The following is a 13892-nucleotide window of genomic DNA, read 5'->3' on the forward strand; positions in this document are numbered from 1 at the left end:
CATGATGGCTCAGTGGTCAGCACTGTCACCTCACAGCAAGGCCACTGGTTCAAGTCCCAGCTGGGTCAGTTGGCATTTCTGTGTGGAGTTTGCATGTTCTCTGGGTGTTGGTTTGGGTTTCCTCTGGGTGCTAAATTGGCCGTAGTTTATGTGTGTGGATATGTGAGCATGGATGTTTTCCAGTACTGGGTTGCAGCTGGAAGGGCATCCGCTATATGTAAAACATATGCTGGATAAGCGCTTGGTAAATTGCGCTGTGGCGACCTCTGATGAATAAAGGGACTAAGCTGAAGGAAAATGAATGAGTGAATGAATAAATCTTGTGAATATTTATTTATATATATAATTATATAATTAACTGTATATTTAAATGTAAACATTCAGTTAAATGTATATAATTATCAGCATATATTCATTACTATACTGACAGTCTGTTATATTTCATAATTATATTTAAAATAAATCGATAAAACCTTTTAATAATCACTTTCTAATCGGTTTTCTATAGTCTTTTTAATAATTTTTATTTTTATTTCCAGCACTTATCTATTATCTATTATTTTTCTTCATAAAAATTTCACTTTTGTGCTTCTAACACTAACAATCATCTACTTTAAAAAAATACAAAAAAACTTACATGACCTTCTAACAATAAAATCTCTTTCTCTCTCTGTAAATATATACCAAGTTAGACAAAAAGATGACATATTATTTACATTGGTTTGTTTTGTTTTTTTCGTTTGGCCTACTTAAATGAAATCGTTCCCTATGTGAGCCACGTTAATCTAAAGAATTGTTCATGTTTTTTATGTATAAAACCTTTTAATGAGGAAAAAAATTACTGAGCTCCCCTTTAAAGCTAAACCTTGATATGTATTTTTTCCTTCTGTGCTTCTGTTAACAGGAAAAAAGATATTCCAGTGCTAATTAGGTTTGCACGCAAAGGGAATGAAATGGGCACAGCAAAGCCAAGAGTCACTTAGCAATAACAATGCAGTTATGCTTACACATTTACAGGGGAGGGAACTTGTATTTGACAAATTTTCGGCGTCAATATCTCTGTAAAATATATTTTAAAAACTAGTAGAAAGCATAAAGATTTCTACTAAAGATGATCGCACGACAAAGTTTTTGTTGTTACATTCAAGCAGTGCCTTTGGCGCTTTAAATTCGCGCCCTTTGAGCAGAATGATTCACTGAATGGCTCTAAGTGTGTTCTGCTGTTCACTTTAGATGCGCTTTATGATTATCGCTAGTTACAGTGAATGTCCTGACAGATTAAGGAATGTCATGTATTTACATATTCACATTAAGAGGAACCTTTAACGTTTCTCACATTTTTAATCAGGCAAAAAAACAGTCAGCCTTTCACCGACATGGTGAGTGAGACAAGTTCAAGCTCGGTGAGTTTTGTACATTTTTAATGCTTTTAGTTGTACTTTTAATTACATTCTTAATGATATTTTATCTCTCGTCAAAAATGTCACATTTATAGCCTACTTTTTAAATATTGAGAACTTTTAGCTGAAGAAAATAGCTAGAATGCAACCACTATTTTCATTAAGATGCTGACTCATTAAGAAATCATTATCTATCTATCTATCTATCTATCTATCTATCTATCTATCTATCTATCTATCTGTCTATCTGTCTATCTGTCTGTCTGTCTGTCTGTCTGTCTGTCAGTCTGTCTGTCTATCTATCTATCTATCTATCTATCTATCTATCTATCTATCTATCTATCTATCTATCTATCTATCTATCTATCTATCTATCTATCTATCTATCTATCTATCTATCTATCTATCTATTTCTGTCTGTCTGTCTGTTTGTTGGTGGACTTACTAAAATTAATATTATTTTAAATGGCATATACTCATTAAGACTTAACCTTTACAGTCTATGGACTTAACCTACACTTTTTTATTAGCAAATAGATCATCACTATAGCTTCCCTTACAAAAATAGCCTACAGGAATCCTGCAGGAATTTCATACAGGTATCCTACAGGATTTTCAGCTCATTTTCCTGTAGGAATACCTGCAGGAATTTTGTGAAGGAAATTTTAAGACAGAAATTTATGAAGGAAATTTATGCAGGGATTGTTCCTGCAGGAATTACAATCCTACAGGTCTATTAAAATATACAGTTCCTGGAGGATTATTGTGCAGGATAGATTTGAAGTTAGAGAAATTTCACAATGAATCAATGTATTTTCACAAATTATTTATTAAAATTGTTAAAAAAAATAAAAATAAAAAGTAGACCAGAATCCAATGAACAGGCTGCGTTTACTCCATTTTCCTAAAACAAAAAGAAAAAAAAAGTGTCCTGTAAGTGGTAGAGTATACAGAATACAGTCTGTACAGTATAAAAACCATTACAGCTATGAAGAATCCCCATAAACAATTAATGGACCCTTTTCACAAAACTGTTATGATGTGTTGTTAAAGATCATCTGCATCCTAAATACCTTAAAGTTTTTAATATTTAGATTTTTTAAACTTATGTACATTTACATTAATTTATGTATAATACAATATTTATGTCAAATTAAAAAAACAATGCGAGGAGTATCTAATGAAGTGTCTATGGGGACAGGACAGTAAATTTGACATTGTTTTCTGTAGCAAATAGAATTGTAAAAAAAAAAAAAAAAAAAAGTTGTACTCTCTCATTCACTGCGCTCGGAGTTTACCAACTATGATGATTTCAGCTGCTAAAAAACACGCAAATGTGAAAAGGGTCCATACAAGTGTGTGCGTGTGTATGTGTGCGTGCATGCACAAATGATTACCTTTCTTGTAACTTGTGCTCATCGTTTACTTTTCCCTTACTGCTGCTCTGATAAATTTTATTGGTACGTTAGGAAACTTCTTCTCTACTACGTCTGTAAATTCCCCTCTTCTGAATATCCTCCTCCTGAGAGTTTCTTTGTTCTCTAAAGAGAAATAAATAAAGTTGAAAATACTTATCTTCAATCATGATAAAGCATGAGCAGGATTTAAGTTTCTGTTGATATGATAACCTTGGATAAAATATCACAATATTGTGATTACTGCTCTAAAATAAGTTATTTTTAAAAATCTGAGTAAAAAACAACAACTTAAACACATTATATTTTAGAAAAGATTTTAAATATTTTGGAACGGCAAACATGTGAGGCTAAATAATTAAAATAAATCATTGACCGCTGCTGTCGTCATTAGTTTCAAAAACACAGATTTCTTTACAACACATAAAAAACCTTTACAAATACCTTGGAAAAGGTATAGCAGAAAATATTGGTGGTTATAAAACCGTGACTTTTCCAAACAGACATAAACCTTGAAACCGGTTATTGTCCAATGCCTACTCATGATCACAAGTCTTGATGTTTGCTGTACGTTTTACCTTTAATGTCTAGAACTGTGGCTGGTGAACTTTCATCCTCATAGGCAACATCCACAACATCCCCAGGTTCAAATTTCTTTTTCAGTAGGTTCTTTTTAGAAACAATAATGTCATCGATCGATGGTTCCTCCCTCCATTCCACTAATGTTAGGACTCATGTTTTGCCCATTTTCTAAGATAGATAAATATATAGACATAAATAAACACACACATACATGCACACAATTAATTCTGATGGCTACAGCTGACTGTATCCATGACAACAGTTTTACCTTAATGTACCTGCCAAAGAGTAGTTTGCTGTCCGGCCGCAGCGATAAATGATTTCTGAGGTAACAAAAAACTATATTAGCATCAATTATAAGCAGTGAAAATACTAAATAAAACACCGGTTATGTTAACAATGATAAAAATATCATTTCATATAGTCATTTTTTAAATTAAGTTCTGATATGATGGGCGGTAGCAGACCTTAGTATATTACGTTAGCAATGTAACTTACTAGTATTGTTAATGTGATCTCGACTTTAAAAATCAAGTAAGTATTTGTTTTGGTGTTACAAAACAATTTACTGATTTAACATTAAAACAGAGCATTTATTAGAGCACTTTAACGATAAAATAACTTAAGAAAAGTGTTTTACCTTCAGAAGACGGTTGGTGACAGTTGACTGACGTGTATTCGTATCGGCGACGTGAAGCGAGTCATCTCAATGAATCGAATCTTTTCTCTGAATGATTCATTTTACCGGAGTTTATAATGTAAACTACACTGTAACGCCAGTAGGTGGCGAAAACGAGCGTCTTTTTTAAGTGTGAAAGACTGTGTGAATCTGTAAAGCACAGATTCATCAAAACACACGTATTCCAAAAACAAATCATTTATTTTGTTAAAGAAAAAAGTCTGTTTATAAGAATGTTTATTTTAATGTGTCTACTCAAGTCCATTTTGTCAAATAATACACACACATATATTAGTAGTAGTCATTATTAACTTAAAATATTGTAAAAATATTGACTTAAATGAAGAGGCACCAGTTCCAGCTGCCACAAAAAGGCAGTGGACACAGAATAAAATAGGTTGCTCAGGTCAAAAAGACAGAATAAAGGATAACAGCAACAAACATTTTAAAAGAAAGAGGAGGAGACTCTGTTGAACTCATAAAATGCACAGACATACGTTTAACATATATCTACCTCAAGGACAGGTCTTGCAGTTTTATTTATTTATTTATTTATTTATTTATTTTTTATTTTTTTGCATCTAACCAAACAGATTTTTAATAAATGAAAAAAAAAAGTATAGAAATGAAACGTAAAAGTGTACAGCTTGCTTGTTTGCATAAATGCATAATTTGAATGGTTTAGTGTAATGGTTGATTTTTATAATTGCCTATAATCTATTTGTATACTTTATGTATTTATTTTCTTATTTTTTGTTTGTTTGTTGTAATGTTTATCTGTTAGAACTCATATTGTATTGCTACCAAAAACAAGTGACACAATTTCTTTCATTCCAATTACAACAAATAATTCCTGCAAGTCCTGCAGGAATTATACAATCCTGCAGGATTTGTCACTTGCTTGGATCCATTGTAAAAACCTGTAGGAAATTCCTGCACATATTGTCAATGTGTCTTACAGGATTTTTGAATTCCTGCAGGACAGCAGCTTTTCTGAAAAGGAAAAAAAATGAATCCTTCAGGATTCCTGCAAAAAGTACTGCATGATTCTAAAACCTGTAGGAATTGCCTGCACATATTGTCAATTTGTCCTGCAGGATTTCATAATTCCTACAGGATACCAGCAGGTTCCTGCAGAAAAAAATGAAAATCCTGCAGGATTCCTGTAGGCTATTTTTGTAAGGGTTAGTTAATGCCTGTAGGAAGGAACCATAGAGGTAAAACAAACAAACAAGCAAACATGTATTTATTATTAAGAAAACACATTTAGAAGTTGTATTAAGAAGTCTTTGTTTGGGTAAAATATATTCTACTTTTCATAATTGCTCGGTCAATTCCTATTTTTTTAAAGTATTTATTTTCAATGATTTATCAGTTTTCCCATTACTGGATTGCAGCTGGAAGGACATCCGCTGTCTAAAACATATGCTAGATAAGTTGGTGGTTCATTCTGCTGTGGTGACCCCTGATGAATAAAGAAACAAGGCTGAAGGTAAATGAATGAATGATTTATCAGTACATTGTTTAATTAACATTACCTCCAATTTTGTACGGTAATGGTTAAAAATATGAGCCAGAACTACAGTATATTTATAAAATGAAAATAAATTTGTGAATACATTTTGAATGTGCTATCTGCTAAGAATTTTACATAACAAATTGCCCCCCCCCCCCCCCCCCAAAAAAAAAATAAATAAATATTTGTAGTATTATAAGTAGTATTGGTAGTGTTATAAGTAGTTATTTTTACAAATTTAAGTGGATTGAACAAAAAAAATTATTTGTCCCAAAAAAACCTCAAGAATGTTGTTGGATTAGCTCGTTTTAAATTAGTATAGACAAGCTGAAATAAATATTATATAAACCAATAATATAAATATAAATAAACATTTCTTGAGTATTTATTATAAAGTGTGATCCAAATATTAGCCAGTTAGACAAAATCTTTAGTAACATATAACACAAGCTATAGATATGTGTAGAACTTGATCAGCAATTACAAATCTTTCTGTTGCCTTGTGAATCCATGTGGCCGTGCTGATAAACTGACCCTAAGCACTTTCATATGTGGCTGTGCATTCAGCCTCAGTCTGATCACTCTTGTTTTGGGAGCATGAATAAGCCTATTGCACAACACTGCACATAACAGCACTGAACTATCGTGTTGAAATCAAGCCCTTGGTTTCCGATTAAACTTCAAAAGAAACATGTGACACCAAATCAGCAACACTTACTGTATGTTAGCATTCATATTCTGCGCAGCCACACAGAGACGTGCTCATATATGCGTGAGCGCTGCAGGTGCGAAGTGGTGGATGATGAAGGGTTGTCTGGACTGCGGAGATCCAGCACAAATGCTTTGCAGATGTTTGATTTAGTCTGCCTCGCTGTTGCAGAACATAACCATCTGCGCAGCTCGCATTTATGGCTTGGTTTCTTTGCCCTCTGCCACAGAAAAACAACTTTGCCCTTTAATGAGGCCAAAGACAAGTGGAGTCTTCCTGAGCCCCGTGTGGCCACTTACAGCAGAACGCCAAAACGTGAACAGCTGCTGGATGGGCCACAAACACACTGCTAGTTTGTTTTAAATAGTCGGTTGCTGTAAAAATGGACATTTTGTGATGGTTTATTTAGGTGTTTTATTGTGCTGTTTCAAACCTTTTAATGCTTTTGATGAATACAAATAATAGCAATTTTAGGAATTGCTTCAGTTGCTTTTTTTCATACAAATCGATGCTTCAAAGAATTAAATGTGACACAGAAGCATTAAAGCGACTACTAAAGCTATTGCTTTTTTTCTGTTTAACACAGATAATTCATGTTCAAATTCACACTAAAGTCATATATGAATATCCAATGAATATTATATAATTATACACAATTACACAGGGATGCTCTGATAAGGATTTTTGCAGCTGATAACGAGTAACATCGAAGCAGTGGCGCAGTAGGTAGTGCTGTCGCCTCACAGCAAGAAGGTCGCTGGTTTGATCCTCAGCTCAGTTGGCGTTTCTGTGTGGAGTTTGCATGTTCTCCTTGCGTTCATGTAGGTTTTCTTTGGGTGCTCCAGTTTCCCCCACAGTCCAAAGACATGTGGTACAGTTGAATTGGGTAGGCTAAATAGTCTGTAGTGTATAAGTGTGTGTGTGTGGATCTCCCCCAGAGATGGGTTGGGGCTGGAAGGGCATCCACTGCGTAAAAATGTGTTGGATAAACTGGCGGTTCATTCTGCTGTGGCGATCCCGGATTAATAATGGGACTAAGCCGACAAGAAAATAAATGAATGAATGATACCGAGTACCAATTCCTTGTCATGGTGATCGGGCGATACCAAGTACCGTTTCTTATGCTTTAAGCTTTAAAATGCATAAAGCACTTTTTCCCATCAAGTATGATACTTAGCTGGATATCTCTCCTTACCTAAGAGAATAAGGGTGCTTTCACACCTGCCTTATTTAGTTCGATTGAATCGCACTAGAGTTCGTTTCCCCTTTTGGTACGGTTCGTTTGGGCAGGTGAGAATGCAGCAATCGTACTCGAGTGCGCACCAAAAGCTGATCAAATAAGCGTACCGAGACCTACTTGAAAAGGTGGTCTCAGTACGCTTTTTAAACAAACCCTGGAGCGGTTCGTTTGTGGTGAGAATATAATTAAATTAAAGATATAATTCCCTAAACACGTTTCTTATAACCATTTAGTGTGGACTTGTAATAGCTAAAAGCTGCTTTACAGAAAATAATAGATTAAACGGATACTAAAAATTGGAAAAATCACTAACAAAGCGATTTAGAAATATTGCAAATGATGAAAGAAAAATTCTACATGTCTGAATGAATTTTAGAGCGCTATGATGCATAAGAAGTAAAAGTGCACACCTAGACAGAATCAGAATCAGTTTTATTGCCAAGTGTGCTTCACACACACAAAGAATTTGTTTTGGCTACAGAAGCTTCCAGTGTACATAAAGTGACAAGTGACAACACAAAATCCATATGAGAAAAATAAAGATGATAAACAATAAACAGAGATGCAGTTAGTCAAGAAATCTGGATGTTGAGTTGTATGTACAGATTGCTGTGTACAAATGTGACTGGAAAAGGAATTGCATTTTATATTGATATAATGTGCTTTGTACAAGAGCGTATGAGAAAGTATTGCACATATTTATTGCACAGTTAGGGAATATTTAACTGTTCATGAGGTAGACGGCCTGAGGAAAGAAACTTTTCCTGAATCTGGCTGTTTTTGTGCTTGGTGCTCTAAAGCGCCGATTAGACGGTAACAGTTCGAACAGGTAGTGTGCTGGGTGCGAGGCGTCTAGAGTGATTTTGCGAGCCCTTTTACTCACTCTGGAAGAGTACAGTTCTTGAAGTGTAGGGTAGTGCCAGTGATTCATTCAGCAGTTCGTACTATTCGCTGTAGTCTACAGAGGTCGGTTTTGGCAGCTGAGCCGAACCAGAAGGTGATTGAAGTGCAGAAGATGGATTGGATGACAGCTGAGTAGAACTGCACGAGCAGCTCCTGTGGCAGGTTAAACTTTCTCAGCTGACGAAGGAAGTACAGTCTCTGCTGGGCTCTCTTCACAGTAGAGTCTTTGTGAATGTCCCACTTCAGATCCTGAGAGATGGGGGTGCCCAGGAACCTGAATGACTCTACTGCAGCCACAGTGCTGTTGAGTGAAATGCGGTTTCTCCTAAAGTCCACTATCATCTCCACTGATATAAATACATTACTTCTTTACTAAAAGGAAATAGGCCCATAAACTACTGTTTATTGCAATAAATACATTATAATAAGTTATATTATTAAGATAAGTTACAAATATTTTTTTTTATTTCCCTAATAAAATGAACTAAAATGATTGCTGGAAACACAGAACTTTCAGTTATGATGTTTACAAATATTTCAGTTCTTATATGTCCTCGGCTTGTAAACTCGTAAACAAACAATTGTGATCGGTTCATAAAATCGACCAGATTAGCGAGTACCGATCGAGTCATGAAATGTGATTACCGGCTGATTCCAATTTCTGGCCGATCGATCAGAGCATCCCTATTACACAGATTTATGTCAGTCACTTGAGATCCACCAATAGCAAGCCAATGATTCAGTCAATTCCCCACTAAAACTCCATGTCAGAGAAACCCAGTTATACTTATAGAAAAGACTAAATACTGTATAGAAATCATCATAGAAATGTCTATTGCAGGGGTGCTCAACCTTGTTCCTGGAGGTCTACCTTCCTGTAGATTTCAGTTGCTACCCATTTTTAAACACACCTGCCTGTAATTATCAAGTGCTGTTCAGGGCCTTATTAATTGGTTCAGGTGTGTTTGATCAGGGTGAGAGCTGTGTTTTGCAGGAAGGTAGATCTCCAGGAACAGGATTGAGCGGCCCTAGTCTATTGCAACACGTTCAGATTTAAAACCTGAAAGAAAATAAATGTAAGATTTTGAGATGATGTTTAGGTGGCTGAGAGCAAATATCCTATTTAGTTAAATGTTGGTAACACTCTACTATAAGGTTTTATTAAATAATGATAGTTAATGTATTTACTAACATGATAAAACTATGAACAATATTGAAAAAGTTGCTTAATTAAAGTAAAGTTGTCCTTTTTTTGTGTAAATTCACTGCAATAACTAACTGTTGTTGCAAGGCTATCTGGAATAGTTGATTCTGATTGTTCAGTCGCGACATCCCTGACTTAACAACTATAAATTTGATTTTTTTTGTAATAATGGATTAGTAAATATTGAAGTATGATTAATAAATGCTGTACAAGTATTGCTCATTATTAGTTCAACTAATGAATAAATAGTCGGTTGCTGTAAAAATTGACATTTTGTGATGGTTTATTTAGGCATTTTATTGTGCCGTTTCAAACCTTTTCATGCTTTTAATGAATACAAATAATAGCAGTTTTAAGAATTGCATCAGTTGCTCTTTTTCATACTAACTGATTCTTCAAAGAATTAAAAATGGCAGAAGTATCAAAGCCGCTACTTCAAAATGCTTTTTTTCTGTTTAATACAGATAATTCATGTGCAAATTCACTATAAAGTCATAAGAAATTCAAAATAAATTATTATATATTTATACAATATTACATATTTTTGTTTATACGATCGCTTAGTGGCAGATTAATCAATTATTAAAAAATTGATAGTTTTCAGCCCTAATATGAATATAAATTTTTTCATTTAGAGCTTTTTTTATGTAAAAATCTGAAAAAAGGGTGTCATGTTTATATTCATTTTTTAAAAGAGCCAATGTTTTAACATCAGAAGAATGTGTTATATTTAAACATTTGTTATTTTTAATAATAATAATTCCCTACATTTATGTAGCGCTTTTCTAGACACTCAAAGCGCTTTACACATTTTTCTGGGACAAAAAGACTATTGTTGGTCAGAATAACAATATTTTCATTTGAAATTTGGCAGGGGGCTCAGTGGCTCAGTGGATAGCACTGTAACCTCACAGCAAGAAGGTCGCTGGTCCAGTTTGAATGTTCTCCCCATATTCGCGTGGGTTTTCTCCGGGTGCTCCAATTTCCGGGTAAGTAAAATTAGACGTAATGTATGAGTGTGTGTGAATGTGAGTGTGTATGGGTGTTTCCCAGTTTTGGATTGTTGCTAGAAGGGCATCTGCTGCGTATATACCAGAATAGGACTTAGCCGAAGGAAAATTAATGAATAAAGTTTGGCAAAATGTTGTCAGATCATTTTAGAATAGAACAAAAACTTTTGTAACAATATTTTTTGTATGTTTTATATTTATCAGTACTATTTATCAGTACACACTGAATATGTTGAAACAATATGAAGATCAGTAAAGATAAAATAACAAAAAAAAAAACCTATAAAAGAGGTTACAGCATAATTGGTTATATGGGAGCTTTCTGTCAGTAACAGATTAACATTTTTGTGCCATTATTTACTGATAATTGTCTGCCTCATCTGTCAACTGCCATTGAATAAGATCACACATACTCTACATTTTAGTGAACAGATTTCTAGTAACCAGTTCTGTCTGCAGCAATGGACCTAGTAAAGGTCTTAAATTTGTGTTTTAATGTGATTTGTCATGGTTCAACTTCCCACAGCCACAATTCCTTTCACAGTCCCAGAATTTAGCTCTTTAAAACTTATGCTTTGTCTTTAATTTGTATGGTTGACTATACTTATTGATTTATTATCTTTTCTTATTAAGGGAAGGTCAACGCTAATTGCTCAAATATAGTCTGCTGTGAGGTATTAAGGACGAGTCTATAAGACAAATCTCTGTGATGATAAGCAGAGGCAAGCTGTTTTATATGTTCTGCAAAGCCAATCAGAGAGACATCATGTAGAGCTGCTTATCACGTTTACACTGTCTGGACAAACAGATAGGCTTTACCTGCATCTTATTTACCTAGTCATTCTCACCAAAGACCTCATCACATCAAACAGGACGTTTGCAAAAACAAAACGTTGATTGGACTCAATGGGTTTGGAGCTTTAAGCTAAAATTCAGCTTTAAAAATGTTAGATTTAGCTTGTGGACTTAGTTTTAAAAGCGCACCAGTTTTTTTTTTTATATTAATACTGCTGTCATACATTATTTGAGAAATAAATTATATCATAAAATGTAAACAGTATATAAAAAATTATGTTATTGGCAGAGATGTATTAAGTACTAGAGACCGAGACTTAAGTAAAAGTCCAAGTGCTCTATCAACAATTGACTTGAGTAGAAGTAGAAGTTCTCTTTAAGCACCATACTTAAGTGGAAGTACTAAAGTATTCAAAAATTTTTGTACTTAAGTATTGCAGGTAGTTTATTTCAAAATTTACTACTCAAGTACTGAAAGTAAAAGTACAAGTATTGTGTAATGTAGTTATTAAAAAAAAAAAGCAGTCAAAAGACATCATATTGTTTTGTTTATTTTATATCTTTTTTGGAGCACGTGATTAAGCAGAACAAAAAGAAACCTGGCTTACAATACTGTTTTTCTCTCACGCTTGAACCACAGATCTGACTTTAGATCTGACAGCTTTAACACACACCTTTCAAAGTTGTATCACAAAAACACTTCGTAATCCACTCAAGACACTATTGAAACCCATTTTCGGATCGCAAGTTACTGGTTGTAAATGATGTAAACGGAAGTTCTAAACATTCTACCGGAAGACGCTGGTCGCTATGGCGCCCTCCCTGCAGCAGCCAAGAAAAATGTCTATGATTGTAACTAGTAGGGGTGTGAATCTACACTGGTTTGGTTTGGTTAAGATTATTATGAGGTGCCGTATAGGATTTAAATCAAACTTTGCTTATCAATACATACATAAAACACGTGTATATACACCTATAAATTACTCGCATATACACCTATACTACCGGATGTTTAAAACAACATGAATGAAACTAGTGTATATACATATAAACTTGACGCATGAATACACCCACATACACACGCACATACATATAAACTCGATCCTCACATAAACACTCACATTAACACACGCACATACATATAAACTTGCTGCATGCAAACACACCTATACATACTCGCATATACATTTAAACCTGATATATGCATATACACCCATAAACTCTCACATAAGAATATAAACTTGATGTGAGCATAAACACCCAAATGACACTTGTGCAAACATACAAAATAAAATTCACAAACATATATACAGTAAGTTGTGTATATACATATATGCAAGTGATTTCAGATGTGTGTATGCATGAATTTTCACAGTAAAAGGAAGTTATTTCACTTTAAAAGGAAGTAGTTTAATTTCAACGTAAAAGTCCTTTGAGTGTAATGAACAAGATTATTATTTGTCATGAATCAGGTTATTGCAAACCTTAAGAAACAGAAATAATGCGATTAATAGAGGAATTACATCTGTTGAATTATGAAAATAGATTATGGTAATTCTAAAAAATAAATAAATAAAAAGGTAATGCTAAGGAATGCTCCTGCAAAATTAAAGGTTTATTATGCAATTAAATTATTGGAAATGTTATTATGGTTTAATAAATATAAAGTTGCTTAAGTAATCATTTTGAATAAAATATGTTTGTTTAATATTAGTTTTTTATGTTTGTTTTATTATTGGTGTCACTATTCGTCAAGGGTTATGATACACACTTATGTCCAGTAGGGGGCAGGAATGCACTTAAGTGGGTTTTCCTGTCACCAATAAACAGGCTAATGCACCAAAATGCTGGATGCCAGCTGCTGTAAAAATATTAGTAGTTATTAAACACAAAAGGAGTGTACAGAGAATATATATATAGCTTTTCCTTGGGGGTTAACTTGACCAACATGATGAGCAGAGACTTTTAATCAGCGTTTTTTTTTTTTTTTTTTTTTTGTATATGCTGAATAATTAACAATCAAAATGATACCAAAATCTTGCAATTTTGACACCCACATTGTAAAAACATATAAAAAGCATAATAATTATAAAAATTACAAAAAAAAAAAACAAGAAGACTATAGGCTACATTAACATTTGCAATAGAAAAGAGGAGTTTAGTTTGAGTTTACATTTATATTTATAATACTGGTTTCTTTTTGAATGTCCTTTAAGGGTTCTATCTGTCCATTTATATTTGTGTATGTAATTACCTAATTAAATGAAAAGTTTTTAAATAAAAATATTTCTTATTTTGAGTAGTCTATTTATATAGACTAATATTTGATATAACATATGTTCACAATTTAACATATTTAATCCCTCTATTAATCACATTATTTATATTTCTTAAGCTTTGCAATAACCAGATTCGTGATAAACGTTTGTGAATTTTATT

The 13892-nt window shown here is 33.5% G+C and overlaps 2 long non-coding RNA genes across 8 annotated transcripts in view; one reads left to right on the top strand and one right to left on the bottom strand.

Annotated features, from left to right (window-relative positions):
- Positions 1–898: 898 nt before the first annotated feature.
- Positions 899–13892, top strand: part of LOC141376198 (uncharacterized) — a 36396-nt gene continuing 23402 nt past the window's right edge. For 3 of the 6 annotated variants that reach the window (XR_015499856.1, XR_015499857.1, XR_015499853.1), the window contains exons 1-3: positions 3672–3725; positions 5452–5568; positions 10523–10637. This is a non-coding gene — a long non-coding RNA (uncharacterized LOC141376198). Of the gene's footprint in view, positions 1404–3671; positions 3726–5451; positions 5569–10522; positions 10638–13892 lie in introns of those variants that run through there. The other 3 variants (XR_015499855.1, XR_015499858.1, XR_015499854.1) reach the window with 3 other exon arrangements.
- LOC137496433 (uncharacterized) lies at positions 2212–4160 on the bottom strand. Of its 2 annotated transcripts, none has more exons than XR_015499850.1 (5): positions 4038–4160; positions 3676–3720; positions 3394–3565; positions 2798–2941; positions 2212–2304 (listed from the first exon to the last, which is right to left on the bottom strand). It is a non-coding gene; the product is annotated as an uncharacterized LOC137496433 (long non-coding RNA). The 2 variants fall into 2 exon arrangements; XR_015499849.1 differs by having other exon boundaries at positions 3666–3720.

Source organism: Danio rerio, chromosome 9, assembly GCF_052040795.2.
Source record: "Danio rerio strain M-AB ecotype USA chromosome 9, GRCz13ab, whole genome shotgun sequence".
Lineage (NCBI taxonomy): Eukaryota > Metazoa > Chordata > Actinopteri > Cypriniformes > Danionidae > Danio > Danio rerio.